This window comes from Schistocerca nitens, chromosome 9, assembly GCF_023898315.1.
Source record: "Schistocerca nitens isolate TAMUIC-IGC-003100 chromosome 9, iqSchNite1.1, whole genome shotgun sequence".
NCBI lineage: Eukaryota > Metazoa > Arthropoda > Insecta > Orthoptera > Acrididae > Schistocerca > Schistocerca nitens.
The window spans coordinates 308,282,011-308,293,676 of NC_064622.1; positions in this window are offsets into that span (position 1 = coordinate 308,282,011).

Sequence of the window (11,666 nt, forward strand, 5' to 3'; positions counted from 1 at the left end):
TGGTGCAGGGCTTTGTAAGATGCTGGTATGCCAGTCACGTCTGGCAAGGCCATTAGTAAGCTGGCGATCTGCAGCGGCATGTGTTGACAGTAGAGACATCTGGAAACAAACCTCGACCTTGCATCTGGCTTGTGGCATCTAGCATAATGGCCCTCATCAAGGGCATAACAGTAACCCTCAACCTTGAGGTTGTAAACGATCTGCCCTCAAACCACACGCCTGTAATACTGCACACGGAAGAAACACTGCAGAACAACAAACCACGCAGGATACTGAACTACAAGAGCGCGAATTGGACGCTGTTCAAGGAAACGCTTGATAGTCGTATTCCTCAAACTCACGAGATTACACAAACAGAACAAATCGTTGCGGCTGTTGTAGCTCTTACCACTGCTGTCCAAGACGCAATGGCTGACGCCATACCAATTCGACCACCACAACATCATTCAGCGGCGCTGCCTCAGGAGATACTGAACACTATCTCATTGAGAAACCGTCCCAGGAGATATTGGCAGAGGACCCGGCACCCGTTGTACAAACGGAACGTTAACAGGCTCCAGGGAATCATACGGGAAAAAAATACGTACATTTAAGAACACACAGTGGGATCAGAAACTCGCTGGGATGGATACCACACGTCCTGGAGTGTGGCAGCTTCACCAGGGAAAAACACTACACCCCAATGCTACAGGGACCGGACGGCCCCGCCTACTCCGCGGAGGAGAAGGCGGTGCTCATGGCCACCACACTAGCAGCGTCTCTCACACAGAACCTGGCTCCTTCCGACCCAGCGTTCACACTTGAAACTGACCAGGTGGTTACACAGCTCGTAGCTCAGCCAGCGCGCACCGAAATCAGACGCACAACAACAAATTAAATCACATGGGCTATTATGCACTCCGCACCTACGAAAGCCCCTGGTCACTATGGCATTCAGAACCGCGTTCTCCAGCAGCTCACGGTCAAAGCCATAGAATATCTCACCTACATTACGAATGCCATCCTCAAACACCAACACTTCCCTGCCTGTTGGAAGGCGGCCAAAGTCCTGATGTTCAGGAAGCCAGGGAAAGACCACTCCCTCCCACAAAATTACCGACCCATCAGCCTGCTGAGCGCGCTCAGTAAGGTCGTTGAGAAGGTGACTAAAACGATTCACTCGGTTTTGCATTGACAATGACACCCTGCGCCCGGAGCAATTCGGATTCAGGAACCACTCGACAACACAACAATTACTGAGAGTCGTAGAATACATAACACACGGCTACAACACGAACAAAGCAACTGGGTCAGTGTTCCTTGACATCGAGAAAGATTTCGATCGTCTCTGGCACAATGGCTTCATCCGCAAACTCACGACGCTGGGTTCCCCGACGGACTCTTATGTCTCGCACACTCAAACCTTACCAACAGAAGTTTCAACACTGACATTCAGGGTAAACAACCGACACAACATATTATCCAAGCAGGGGTACCCCAAGGGCCCCTCTTGTTTAATCTCTACATTAATGATATTCCAACGACACAAAACACAACGGTTGCCATGTATGCGGATGACACAGCCATCCTCGCGCAAGATTGGAAACCGTCAACCATTAATAGCAGACTACAGACAGCACTCAGAACTGTCGAGCCTTGGTTGGGGAACTGGCGTATTAAATTAAACGTCGACAAGTGCGCGGCAGTTCTGTTCACTCGCAGGCCGAAATTACTGCGCAAACACCAAAATTGTAGACCAGTAACACCACACACAAGTCCAATACGCTTCGCTGCGAAAGTCAGATACCTCGGTGTTTGGCTAGACCGGAAGCTCACATGGGGGGACCACATACAATACATGGCCAACAGGGCAAACGCGAGGCTCAAACAACTTTATCCTATGCTCAACAGGAACATTACACTGAATAGGAGGGTGTCTAGGACATTATACGTACATGACACTGATTAGACCGCTGATGACATACGCAGCTCCTGTCTGGGGATACGCAGCGTCCACACATCTGGACCGCCTCCAGAAAATACAGAACAAGGTATTACGTATCATAAGCAATGCTCCCCAATGCACACGGGCAGCGGACCTTCACCAAGAATACCGACTGGAGACTCGCCAGAAGGTATTCAAAAAACTCGCCACACGACTGTACAAGAAATCAAGTCACTCGAACAATCCTCACATCCTACACCTGGGCAACTACGATCACAACCATAGATGGTAACACAAGTGCCCAAAGACACTCCTTATGGACTAGCCATCTATGGTAACTTCGTAACTACGCAAACGACACAATGAGGCGAGCCCCTGCACTTCAGCTACTGACTAGCTTGCTAGCTGAGCCTGTGCCATGAAAACTGGCAATCGCAGGGAAGCCACACACGACACACAAACAAACTCCCAACACATATCACACTGCCAGTTCCTTTGAGGACCATCGAACTGACAAACCTACAACGACATGGCCATGTTAGAGGAGCAGCAGCAGCAGCAGCAGCTGGCTCAGGAGACATCATCGCCCCAGCAGCAGCAGCGCTCACCTCCTCGACAGGACTGATCATTCTATGACAATCTGGCATTGCTTCTATGGTACTGATGCATGATACCCAACCGCTAACATAACCTTGCTTTGCACGATCTGTCGCAGATAGCAAGAAACCGCTACTGCCCTTACTACCCAACCTGACACTGTCGCAGAGTTTTTTTTACTCTTGGCACTTGCCTTGGCACTTTTTTCCCCGTGCCCTTAAAACCGCCCTTCTTTCAAGCTTGACTCTTTCGAGCTTTTTCGACCACTTCTATCACCCAGATGCGCCCCTATTAATGGGTAACCCTACCCAGACGTACGGATAACATTGCAGTTCCTCGCTCCTGCGATCTCCTCGATTTTAAATACTAACAATGCAGAGGTGACAGTAGACCTTTTGAGTTGGTCACCATGCTTGTGCGAGCGTGGAGGGGCTCATACCTTTATAGAAAAAAGCATCAGCAAACGGCCACTGGATCAGTGGCTGGGGAGGAGGGCTCGGTTCAACACTCCGCCCATCAATGCTGTGGCTGGGTCCACACACCGCAGGATGTTGAACGGAGACAACTGCTCCAATGGATGGTCTGTTAATGATGACAGTCTCATGGCGGTATACCACTCAGTAGCAGTTGCCGTTTCGATGCCACTTGTCGGCTGACGGCCAGTATTTATACACTCGTTGGTGAGCAGACGCCCCACGAGTCAAGCACTCCACTTGCTGCATTGCTGCTGAAGCGCTCCCAGATTTTGTCTTCAGCATTGGTCAGTGACCGAGCAGTCGTGCTGGTGTACCGAGATGAGCATGGTGGCGAGATGCTGCACTAGCTGATTACAGCAAGCGGTGCGACTATGAGCACGGTCCACGGTGCTTGGTATGACCTGCAACACTATATATGGAAATTGAGGTACCTGCAAGGATCTCTTTCGGATATTCTCCACTCAGTAGCAATGGTTGTTAATGTCGTGATACAGCTTTGTAGTTACATTATAGTTGGATATGGGTGAATTATGAAACACCTGTTGTGTCCGCGTATGGGTTGCAACATCCAAAACAAACTCCAATACGTGTCATCAGCTACACAGTGACAAGTGACACAGCTCCCAGTCTGTTAATATTGAGGAACAGAAAATTACATTATTCAATATGGTGTGTCCTTACCTTTGAATTTCTGAGGAAAGCTCCGCGTTTCTTGCCAGCCTTGCGCTTCTCCTGTACGTGAACTTCGTAATGCCCAGGTGCAGGGAAACCCTGAAATAGGTAATATCAAGAGTAATATCAATTCACGTTCTGAGCAGTGTCCTAAACATCATTCAAAGCACGGAGAATAAATTAAGAGACTTACCGACGCCTCTGAAATACGTATATCGTTTTGTACATATAGTCTCCCTTATTTACAAATGTTACTTATTGCTTCAGTTTCATGTGCTTATTTTCTCTGTTAATTCATTAAGTAGCACAGTTTCACCATAGCATAGTTTCCTACTTGTTGATAATAATATCGTACTTACTAACTATCCATAATCAGGTTATGAAAGGAGCCAAGGAGAAATTTGGAAAAGAAATGAAGATTCAAAAAGAGGAAATAAAACATTTAAGATACGCCTATCACTTTGCAGTTCTATCAGAGACGAAAGAGGTTTTAGAAGACCAAAGATGAGTTCAAAGCAAAGGACTGTCTCAAGACGAAGTTATAAAACAAATATCAACAAAACTAACACAAGCGAAATGGAGCGTAGTCGAATTAAATTGTACGGTACTGAAGGAATTAGATTAGGAAATGAAACGCAGAAAATAGTACATCACTTTCGTTATTCAGGCAGCAAAACAACTGAAGATGGCTCAAGGAAAGGGTATAAAATGTGGACTGCCAATCGTATTGAAAATTATTCTGAAAACTAGAAATCTGTCAACATCGAATCTGACTTTCAGTGTTAGAAAGTTGTCTTTCAAGTGGTTTGTCTTGAATGTAGCCTGATACTAAAGTGAAGCATGTATCCATACGAATGAGGGGCATTTTGAATATTTCATTTAGGAAAGTGTTTAATAGTGTGCTATCGAGCGAGGTGGTGCAGTGGTTAGCACACTAGACTCGCATTCGGGAGGACGACAGCTCAAAGCTGCGTCCGGCCATCCTGGTTTAGGTTTTCCGCGATTTCCCTAAATCACTCCATGAAAATGCCGGGTGGTTCCTTTGAAAAGACACGGACGATTTCCTTCCCCTCGTTCCCTAATCCGAAGGGACCGATGACCTGGCTGTTTGGTCCCCTTCCCCAAAATCAACCAACCAACCATACTGTGCTGATAGTTCTTTACTGTTTGTTTTCCATGACTATGTTGAAGAGTTGTAGAAACTGAGCTCTAATATGGATATAAAGCGTTTCCAGGCCCACGCCCATATGACATATTTTCTTCCTCTACGTATGACGAATTTCTCCTGAAAGTTTGGCCATATCTTTTTACTAGATTCTGTATATGTTTTCTATTCTTCATGATAGTGTCTTCAAATGAACATCCGTCATTTGTCAATAAAATGTGCAGTTTTTTGCACCTACTTAGGTTGCGAGTGGTTATTTCAAGGATTTTGAATTGATTACTGGTTACGTCAAAGATCTTACTATTAGAAGCTGTTTTCGCAAAGGAATGTTCCTGTGAGGAAGGCCAGTTCCATTTCACAAATATACACCAAAATAGACTATTTGTCATATGCCCATAAAGAACATCTATATGAATGGAACAGGGTGAAAACTACGCATTGCTGTCGTTAAAGAAAACTAGTTGTTACAGGACATGTACAAAAAGGATCGAACAACTGTCACAACTTTTCTCACATTTCGGACTGTGCTTTTTCCAAACACACACTTCCAGAATTTAACGCATGATTCCAACAGTCATCGAACGAATCCCACGCCGATTTACGGTAAGAGACTTGGGATAGTGTAAACCACAGTTACCAGAAGACTCGGTAGGCACCATAGGGTGTGCGTGCAGTAGCAATTTGCGATGTTGACGTCACAGCTGACTGTTATAATCTATTCTGTTTTCATTGCGTTTTGAGTGAACACAAGGTAGTTTACGCTTGCGAGGATGCTTCCAGTGATTGTTTCGCAATCATGTAATCACACAGTAACGGGTCCTTTTTAATGTTTGTGCTCAATACGCTACTTTTATTTATGTTGAGTGTCAAATGCCAATCCTCGCACCAAACGTCGATCCTCTGCACGTCTTCCTGCATTTCAATGCAATTTCCTATCGCTGCGACTTTTCTTTATAAGTGTATTAGAGGTATAGGTAGGGGTATTGTGATCGTTGGTACCTTAATATGTACCAGTTCCAGTGAATAAGTTGCTATTTCTCTGCCTCTCGCAGACTCATGGAAACACACCACTTAAATTACTACGTGATGTTTTCTGTAGGGTCGTGACTATACCGCAAAGTGGACTACGCCTGTCAAAATAGAGAGTGGTTCCCAACTCTTGTCAGACCATCACCATAGAGTCCTACCAGACATTATCTAGTATCTCCACACTGCCCTCTCCTGCCATCTGTTATCCCTCCCCCACATTATCGCCAACTTTCGCACCTAACTGAACTGTAGCACTTTTATTTTTAAAATGACGAATGGTGGATGATATTTTGTGTGTGCGTGTGTGTGTGTGTGTGTTTATTAGAATGAATAACGATGGAATTCTGGAGCATCGCAAGTGTTACTGATAGCTCCTTCACAGATAAGAACGCTAACTATCCACAGTTGGTGTAGACGCTTGGTACAAACCATACTTCCCCAGCATTACTTCTCTCCTTTGCGGCACTTGCTTGACCTGCATACTGCAGACGCAGTTAAAATAAAACAGATTCATATGTGTGCACTATACTTACTGTTTGTAAACCACTTGTTTGCTGTACTCCTTACTTCTCAACTGGTAGAAACTGGATGTTAATGCTGTTTATCGTGCTGTCAATTAATTAATTTATCTGCGAAGCGATTTCTGGACTACTGCAGTTACTGTCTACCACTTGGGGATGACATTTTATTGAGATATTTAACATTTATCGCGTCCATGTTTCATTTTTATCATCAGCGATGTACGGGACAGAGCACAAAATGTGTGTAGTAGGTGGACTACACACGAAACCTGTAACCTCCACCGCATTAATGCTACAAATTGTGCAAAAGTAATTTTTGGTAACTTATATAAACAATATTACTCTTAGAAAATTGTGAAAATAGTAACGACCTTTTGAATGTAATTTAGTTTCGTGACTGAAAGAGTATCGAATCGTTTAGTTTTTACCCCTCAGAAAATTCCATTTTACACCTTAGGGGGTAATTACCACCGGGTTGGGAACCACTGGTATAGACCATCCTTTTGCCTCCACACAGCCACACTTCTATACCTGACTTGCTGCCAAAGGAAAATTAACTTTAATGGCGTGCTTGTGCTATGTACACAAACATAGAAACATACTGTTCGTATCAGCTATAATTATTAGTCTGCAAATGGAGTAAATACTCATGTATTTTTTTCCAATACACTGCCCTCATTCATCACTAGAAATATATGCACTTATACCCCTAACATCCTCTATAATAGTAACATCCGTGATTGATGATAAAGTGCCGAGTTACATGACACAGAATTCGGCGTTCTAACAGTATTATTACAAGGGAACCTCCCAATCGCACCCCCCTCAGATTTAAATCTAAGTTGGCACCGTGGATAGACCTTGAAAAACTGAACACAGATCAATCGAGAAAACAGGAAGAAGTTGTGTGTAACTATAAAAAAATAAGCAAACTATACAAACTGAGTAGTCCATGTGGAACATAAGCAACATCAAAGACAATGCGAGCTTAGGAGTGTCGTGGTCCTGCGGTTAGCGTGAGCAACTACTGAACGATAGGTCCTTGGTTCAACTCTTCCCTCGGGTGGAAATTCTAATTTTTTGTTTTCAGTTTATGTCACAAACACTTATGTTTTCATCACTTTTTTGGGAGTGATTATCACATCCACAAGAAAACCTAAATCGGGAAAGGTAGAAGAATCTTTTTACCCATTCGCCAAGTGTACAAGTTATGTGGGTCGACAACATATTCCTGTCATGTGACGCACATGCCGTCACCAGTTCCGTATAGAATATATCAGACGTGTTTTCCTGTGGAGGAATCGGTTGACCTATGACTTTGCGATCAGATGTTTTCGGTTCCCATTGAAGAGGCACGTCCTTTCGTCGACTAATCGCACCGTTTGGCGGTGCGGTCGCAAAACACAGACACTAAACTTATTACAGTGAACAGAGACGTCAATGAACGAACGGACAGATCATAACTTTACGAAAATAAAGAAAATAAAATTATCACTCGAGGGAAGACTTGAACCAAGGATCTTTCGTTCCGCAGCTGCTCACGCTAACCACGAGACCACGACGCACCTGAGCTTACATCATCCTTGATGTTGCGTATCTTGCGCATGGACTACTCAGTTTGTATATTTTGCTTATTTTTTCATAGTTCTAAACTTCTTCCTGTTTTCTCGATTGATCTGTGTTCAGTTTTTCAAGGCCTATCCACTGTGCCAACTTATAACTAAATCTGAGGGGGGTGCGTTGGGAGGTTCCCTTGTTAGAATATTTTTCATTAAAAATTATGCGATCAGGGTTGCGCTGACCACTGCAGACAACGAAATTAGGTAGGAACTAATTTCATATATTTCCTGACAACAAAGAGACGAGACAAAAGTGGATAAATATATGTGAACCTGCCCATTCGTTTTCAGTTGTTAACGTTTGTGTGTGCTCAGTACATTTTGCTGATTCGGATTATGAAAAGGACTTGAAATGTGAATTGTTGAATTTTCTTCTGGAACGCAAGTTGAAGCTTGATGCTGTTCCAAATCTCTATCTTCCTGAGCTGATTTCAGGATTACTAATGAGACTAATAATGAGAGAAAAATTCCAGCACAAAAATGAAATTAATGTTAACAAGTAAAAGAGATTTTATAGGTAAAGTTGTATCCAGCTAACGGAAGAGCTACGATTAAGAAAACATTAACTAAGAAAACAAACAATGCTGCAAACACGACCATGTGCGTTCGTGCCAACGATCACAATTTATGGAGAAAGAAAGTAAATATCTTAGGCAAAAGAATGAAAAAATAAAGACTGCCAATCTTGCTTCTGAGATGAAGGCGGAGTCACATCCGTAGCAACACTGATAGAACCGTCTGTGGTCCTTTGATACAGAGCCGAGTGGAGGGTCAGAAACACACGATCAGACGGTTTTGCAAACTTGTAGGCTGCAGAAACCTCTATTTGCGCCAGGGGGTGGTGGGATTCCGGGTTCCACTTAATAGGTCAGTGGTCCACTAAATGCAGGAAGCGGCTATACGCGTAGTGGGGGCTGTTTGGCAGGGACTGAAGGATTTTTAGGTTAGAAAGTCTCAGTAAACTACAGAAAGGACACTAGTCTAAAAGAGTACAGGACAAACACAGGAAAGTAGACCTAGAAACACTCGGTATTATAGTTGTAAATTGTTGTAGCTGTTATGGAAAAGAATCACAACTCCAAGCACTAATAAAAACACTGAAGCTAAAGTCATTATAGGTAAGGAAAGCTGGCTAAAGTCGGAAATAAGTCCATCCGAAAGTTTTACAAAGGACCTAAAGGTGTTCAGAAAGGATAGATTAAATACAGTTGGTAGTGCAGTGTTTATTGCTGTCAGAAGTAGTTTACTTTGTAGTGAAACAGAGTTAGTATGGGTATAAGTTATACTTCAAAACCGGAATAAGTTAATAATTGGTTCCTTTTACCAATTCCCCGACTCAGATGATACAGTTGATCAACAGTTCAAAGAAAGCTTAAATCTGATTCCAAACAGGTACCCCACTAATACAATTATACCTGTCGGTGACTTCAACCTACCCTCGATATGATGGCGAAAAACATTTGTTATTCGACTGTAGGCATAAAACATCGGCCGCAATTTTTCTGAATGCCTTCTTAGAAAATTAGTTTCAACAGTTAGTTCAGGAGCCCACTCTAAATCTAAATGGTCGCGAAGAAAATACTTGTCCTCTTAACAACACATAATCATGAGCAAATAAGGAGCATCATGTCGGATACAGGGATTAGTGACCAAAAGGTTGTTGAGCGCGACGGAATAACGTAACATCCAAGCCCACCAAAAATAAACGCAAAATACACTCCTGGAAATGGAAAAAAGAACACATTGACACCGGTGTGTCAGACCCACCATACTTGCTCCGGACACTGCGAGAGGGCTGTACAAGCAATGATCACACGCACGGCACAGCGGACACACCAGGAACCGCGGTGTTGGCCGTCGAATGGCGCTAGCTGCGCAGCATTTGTGCACCGCCGCCGTCAGTGTCAGCCAGTTTGCCGTGGCATACGGAGCTCCATCGCAGTCTTTAACACTGGTAGCATGCCGCGACAGCGTGGACGTGAACCGTATGTGCAGTTGACGGACTTTGAGCGAGGGCGTATAGTGGGCATGCGGGAGGCCGGGTGGACGTACCGCCGAATTGCTCAACACGTGGGGCGTGAGGTCTCCACAGTACATCGATGTTGTCGCCAGTGGTCGGCGGAAGGTGCACGTGCCCGTCGACCTGGGACCGGACCGCAGCGACGCACGGATGCACGCCAAGACCGTAGGATCCTACGCAGTGCCGTAGGGGACCGCACCGCCACTTCCCAGCAAATTAGGGACACTGTTGCTCCTGGGGTATCGGCGAGGACCATTCGCAACCGTCTCCATGAAGCTGGGCTACGGTCTCGCACACCGTTAGGCCGTCTTCCGCTCACGCCCCAACATCGTGCAGCCCGCCTCCAGTGGTGTCGCGACAGGCGTGAATGGAGGGACGAATGGAGACGTGTCGTCTTCAGCGATGAGAGTCGCTTCTGCCTTGGTGCCAATGATGGTCGTATGCGTGTTTGGCGCCGTGCAGGTGAGCGCCACAATCAGGACTGCATACGACCGAGGCACACAGGGCCAACACCCGGCATCATGGTGTGGGGAGCGATCTCCTACACTGGCCGTACACCACTGGTGATCGTCGAGGGGACACTGAATAGTGCACGGTACATCCAAACCGTCATCGAACCCATCGTTCTACCATTCCTAGACCGGCAAGGGAACTTGCTGTTCCAACAGGACAAAGCACGTCCGCATGTATCCCGTGCCACCCAACGTGCTCTAGAAGGTGTAAGTCAACTACCCTGGCCAGCAAGATCTCCGGATCTGTCCCCCATTGAGCATGTTTGGGACTGGATGAAGCGTCGTCTCACGCGGTCTGCACGTCCAGCACGAACGCTGGTCCAACTGAGGCGCCAGGTGGAAATGGCATGGCAAGCCGTTCCACAGGACTACATCCAGCATCTCTACGATCGTCTCCATGGGAGAATAGCAGCCTGCATTGCTGCGAAAGGTGGATATACACTGTACTAGTGCCGACATTGTGCATGCTCTGTTGCCTGTGTCTATGGGCCTGTGGTTCTGTCAGTGTGATCATGTGATGTATCTGACCCCAGGAATGTGTCAATAAAGTTTCCCCTTCCTGGGACAATGAATTCACGGTGTTCTTATTTCAATTTCCAGGAGTGTACATCTATTTCAAAAAAATAAAAATTCGCTTGACGCCTTCCTAAGCGGCAGTCTCCACGTCTACTGATCTGACTATGTAATAATAGACCAGATGTGGTTTAAATTCAAAGAAATTCACACAAATTCAGAAAAAAAAACAGAACAACTTGAACGACTACAAACAGGACACTCATATTCACAGGACATGTACATTAGTGCGCCGCATGGTACACCCCAGGTGTTACATGCTTCGCCCACGGTCCCTGCTCTCGAGACATCTTCGAGGGTACCGGGCGCGGTTGGGCCACCCTCTCCCCAAGGGTAGTGGCGGGTTCAGCGGCGTTCGCGGCGCACGAGGCGGAGGGTCAATGTTGAGGCTGGCCGTGTGGCGTCGCCCGCTCTGCCTGTGAGTGGACATGTGGCCGCTCCTTCAGCAAGGTCAGAGCAGACACACGGTGATTGGGAGCTCCAACGTTAGGCGGGTGATGGAGCCCCTTAGGGAAATAGCGGAAAGGTCGGGGAAGAAGGCCAGTGTTCACTCTGTCT